Consider the following 5,618-nt stretch of genomic DNA (forward strand, 5'->3'; position numbering starts at 1 on the left):
GATTATGATCCTCTGCGTGCCATCATTTCTTGACAATGCGCACAGTTTCAGGGGCTACTATCTACACAGGGCGCATCTTACTTATGCGCAACTGACAAAAGTGTACATTATCTAACGTACCTCAAAACCCGTCAGTAAACTTTTGACGGCCTCATGCAATCCGCTTTCTACGGATGAAATCCTTTCAATCACCGTGCCCATCAATGCACGGTGCTCCTCTGAGATAGAAGCTCGCCCCAGTAGAATCTTTAGCTCCTCCGGCCGAGCACCAGACGGTGCCGGACTTGTCCTATGGCCTCTTTCGAAGGCCGGACGCGGAGAGCCTTGGGGGGCCACATAGCTATCTCCCACCCCAGCCGGATTCAGAGAAACCCTCCGCGACGACACCTCAGGGTCGCCCGCCTTGCTAGGCGGTACGGCAGGGGGAGGCGTCCCGCTCTCCATCATCTCCGGAAGAAGATCCCCCGAAGACGAGCTCTGCTGAGAAGGGCTGAGGTCCGAGCTACAAGGTAAAATTTCGGTTAATCTTCTCAGATATAAATCAGGGATTTCTCTCATCCCTCAAAGGGAAAACCTCTCTCTACTTACGGCTCGCTGGAGGGCAGATCCCTTTGAGGGCGTAGTTCGGCCGAGGAACTCCCTAGCGTCGGACCCTCTGACGAGGATTTTTTCCCCCGCTTCAGGGCCATGTTCTCCGGGTCGTCAGAGGCGGCCCTCTTCTTCCCCTTGGGAGAGGATTTGACGGTTCCTCCCTTCGGAGCAGCCTCCTTCGAGGAGGCCATAGTTCCCTTGTCCTTCCCCTTACTTCCCTCCAAAGGCATTATCTTCAACATCTTGACAAGCACGGGATCCGGCCTGGTTTCGGGAAGGGGAGCCGGACACCTGATCAGCTTTGCCTTCACTATCCACTCCTGTTTAAAAGGACAACTCTTTTAGGGGCAAGTTTATGACGATTATATGGATAGTAGGTCCGGGCACAAGGTTACTTACTTGGGTATCCGGGCGATTGCAGCTTAGGCCTGCGTCCTCGGTCAAATCCGGACACATCATTTGTGATCCGAAGAACAGTTTATACATCTCCACGGGCGTTGCGCCCATAAAATGATGGAGAGCTCGTGGTCGCTCCGGATTAAACTCCCACAGATGAAGGGAGCAACATTTGCGGGGCAGTGTTCGGCGAATCAGCATGACCTGCGTCACCTTGACCAGGTTGAGGTCTCTTTCTAAGAGATCCCTGATGCGGCCTTGCAACAAGGGCACGTCTTTGGATAACCCCCAATGTAATCCTTTGTTGACCCATGACGCTAGCCGTGATGGGGGACCCGAGCAAAAGGCAGGATGTGCCGCCCACTTGGCGCTCCTGGGAGCGGTGATATAGAACCATTCTCGTTGCCACAAGCCGAGCTCCTCTTGAAAGGAGCCCTCGGGCCATGGAGCATCAGCATTCTTACTTATGACAGCGCCTCCGCACTCTGCGTACCGTCCCTCGATCATCTTCGGCTCCACTCCAAAAGTCTTGAGTCATAATCTGAAGTGAGGAGTAACACGGAGGAACGCTTCGCACACAACGATGAATGAGGAAATATGGAGGATGGACTCCAGAGCTAAGTCATGAAATTCCAGCCCGTAATAAAACAGCAGCCCCCTCACGAAGGGATCCATCGGGAAGCCTAACCCCCGAAGGAAGTGAGACATGAACACTACGCTCTCACCGGGCTGGGGACTGGGAATAGCCTGCCTTTGAGCAGGCAACCTATGTGAAATTTCGGCGGTCAAGAACTTAGCCTCTCTCAACTTTAGCACGTCCTCCTCCATGACGGAGGAGGGCATCCATCAGCCTTGAAGGTCGGAACCGGACATTGTCGAAGGTCCGAAGCGCCTGGAATCTGGAGCCTAGGGTGTTGGAACTCGAGGCGACAGGCGAACTCATTTGAGATTGGAAAAAGGAGTAAAGCCTTGGTCTCTTTATAAGAGGTTGAATACCAGGAGCCCTCCCCGTAACCGTTTGGGACTCGCCTTTAATCGAGAAAACATGCTAACGGGCACGATTGGGTTACCCACGTCCGTATTGATGAGAATCTCGTAAAAGGGGGGCACACGATCTCTGCTTTGACAAGACGTGCCAAGGAAACCGCCTCGCAAAACAGGTTGAGGTGGAAAAGTGAAAACGATTTGAGTAAAGGACTTGGCTATAGTGTGATGACGCACTGCGGAATACGTCAGCAGATTTGATTTGTGTTAATATTATTCTCTCTATGGCAATATGTGGAAGCTTATTTTGCAGAGCCGGACACTACTCGTGGTGTTTACAATCTTCTATGAAGGACTTGGAGGGGGAACCCGCCTTGCAATGCCGAAGACAATTTGCGCGCTGGACTCGTCGTCATTGAAGCCTGGTTCAGGGGCTACTGAGGGAGTCCTGGATTAGGGGGTGTTCGGGTAGCCGGACTATACCTTCAGCCGGACTCCTGGACTATGAAGATATAAGATTGAAGACTTCGTCCCGTGTTTGGATGGGACTTTCCTTGGCGTGGAAGGCAAGCTTGGCGATGTGGATATTCAAGATCTCCTACCATTGTAACCGACTCTGTGTAACCCTAACCCTATCTGGTGTCTATATAAACCGGAGGGTTGTAGTCCGTAGGCAATCAACTCCATACACAACAATCATACCATAGGCTAGCTTCTAGGGTTTAGCCTCCTTGATCTCGTGGTAGATCTACTCTTGTACTACCCATATCATCAGTATTAATCAAGTAGGAGTAGGGTATTACCTCCATCGAGAGGGCCCGAACCTGGGTAAAAAACATCGTGTCCCTTGTCTCCTGTTACCATCCAGCCTTGACGCACAGTTCGGGACCCCCTACCCGAGATCCGCCGGTTTTGACACCGACTGTCCCCCCACGAAGCCTTAAAACTCGCCTATTCTCCAGGAGTCGTCCGAGTGGCATGGTTGGATTACCCAAATCCGTATTGATGAGAATCTCGCAATAAGGGGACACGATCTCTTCCTTGACAAGACGTGTCAATGAATACCGCGTCTCGATCGAAACACGAAACGGGACGCTGGAAAACGGTTCGAAACAATAATAAGGCCGGAACACAATACCTCGCCGAAAAAGTTGTCAGAAGTAATAACCTATTTTTTCAAAGTATTTTGCCTTCGTGTTCTAGGGTTGTAACTATTGTACAAAGCCGGATATAGTTCTTTTGAGAAACTACTTTGGAGTATTCAGAGGAGGAAACCGCCTTGCAATGCCGAAGATAATCTGCGTGTCGGACACATTGTCATTGAAGCCTGGTTCAGGGGCTACTGAGGGAGTCCTGGATTAGGGGGTCCCCGGGCATCCGGGCTATCTGACATGGGCCAGACTAGTGGCCCATGAAGATACAAGATAGAAGGCTTCCCCCCGTGTCCAGATGGGACTCTCCTTGGCGTGGAAGGCAAGCTTGGCGTTCGGATATGAAGATTCCTTTCTCTGTAAACCGACTCTGTACAAACCCTAGCCCCCTCTTGTATCTATATAAACTGGAGGGTTTAGTCCGTAGAGGCAATCGTAATCATACAGTCTAGACATCTAGGGTTTAGCCATTACGATCTCGAGGTAGATCAACTCTTGTAACCCCTATACTCATCAAAGTCAATCAAGAAGGACGTAGGGTATTACCTCCATCAAGAGGGCCCGAACGTGGGTAAACATCGTGTCCCCTGGCTCCTGTTACCTTCGATCCATAGACGCACAGTTCGGGACCCCCTATCTGAGATCCGACGGTTTTGACACTGACATGGGGGCCGTCCAGATTAAACTCCCACATGCAGAGAGGTTGGCGTTGGCATGGGACGATCTGGCGAAAGAGCAACACCTGAATCACATCGGTGAGACTGGTGTGCTTCTTTATCATACTCTTGATGCGCTTTTGCAGTGTCATCACTTCATCGGTTGACCTCCAGTCCAGACCCTTGTTGGTCCTAGACGTGAGCCGCATAGGAGGCCCAGATCTAAATTAGGAGCGGCCGCCCATTTGGTACCACTTGGCTCGGTGATGTAGAACCACTCCTGCTGCCACACCTTCACAGTTTCCACAAAGGCTCCTTTGGGCCAAGTGGTGTTAGGGAGTTTGCTCACCATGGCGCCACCGCAGTCGGCGTGCTGCCCGTCAACCACCTTCAGCTTCACATTGAAGACTTTGAGCCACATGCTGAAATGGGGTGGAATACGGAGGAGCGCCTCACACAGGACGATGAACGCCGATATGTCAAGGAAGGAGTTTGGGGCTAGATCGGGGAAATCTAGCCTGTAATAGAACATGAGGCCGGCCGCGGACAAAAGGGTCAAGTGGAAACCCTAGGCCGCGGAGAAAGTGAGGGATGAATACAACCCTCTCGCTGGGATCAGGAGTGGGGATGATTTTCTCTTTGGCCGGCAGTGTGTGTGCAATTTCCGCGGTCAAATACTTCACCTCCCGGAGTTCCTTAATGTCCTTCTCTGTGATGGAGGAGGCCACCCACTTGCCCTAAGAGCAGGATCCGGACATGGTTGCAAGGATTGGGCAGTGGGAAAGGTTGAAGCTTGGGCGCTGGAGCTTGAGGATGGGACGGCTGGGGAAGGAAGAAGGCATGGGGTAAAAAGATGGATCTTTATCCACTTATATTGGCAGTAAATATCAAGCGCCCCCACTAGCCATAAAACTTGCCTATTCCCAAGGGGTCGTGCGCATGGCACGGTTGGATTAACCAAACCTGTATTGATGAAAATCCTGCAATAAGGGGCACGATCTCTACTTTGACAAGACGTGTCAATAGAGGCTACGCCTCAAAACATGAAGCGGTAGGCCAAAGCGGTTCGAAATAATGAAAAGGCCAGACGTGATGTTTCACCGAAAAAGCTGTCAGTAGATATGCCTCATTAAGTATTATACCCTTATGGTTGAGGGTTGTGACTATTATACAGAGCTGGATATAGTTCTCTTGTTCAGAAGACTGCTTTGTATGCGGAGAAGGAACCCGCCTTGCAATGCCGAAGCCAATCTGCGTGCCAAACACATCGTCATTGAAGACAGGTTTAGGGGCTACTGAGGGAATCCTGGACTAAGGGGTCCTCGGGTGTCCGGGCTATTTGATATGGGCCGGACTTATGGGCCATGAAGATACAAGGCAGGAGACCTTCCCCCGTGTCCGGATGGGACTCTCCTTTGCGTGGATGGCAAGCCTAGCATCCGGATGTATAATTTCCTTTCTCTGTAAACCAACTATGTACAACCCTAGGCCCCTCCAGTGTTTATATAAACCGGAGTGTTTAGTCCATAGAGGCTATCAGAATTCATACAGGCTAGACATCTAGGGTTTATCCATTACGATCTCGAGGTAGATCAACTCGTGTAACCCCTATACCCATCAAATACAATCAAGCATGACGTAGGGTTTTACCTCCATTAAGAGGGCCCTAACCTGGGTAAACATCGTGTCTCACTTGTCTCCTGTTACCTTCGATCCTCAAACGCATAGTTCGGGACCCCCTACCCGAGATCGGCCAGTTTGGACACCGACACTAAGCAACACTATGTAAATGATACCTGCACACAAAGAACAAATCCTCGCAACCCAACACGTTAGAGGG

The sequence above is a fragment of the Triticum dicoccoides genome, chromosome 3A (genome assembly GCF_002162155.2).
Source record: "Triticum dicoccoides isolate Atlit2015 ecotype Zavitan chromosome 3A, WEW_v2.0, whole genome shotgun sequence".
Taxonomy (NCBI): Eukaryota; Viridiplantae; Streptophyta; class Magnoliopsida; order Poales; family Poaceae; genus Triticum; species Triticum dicoccoides.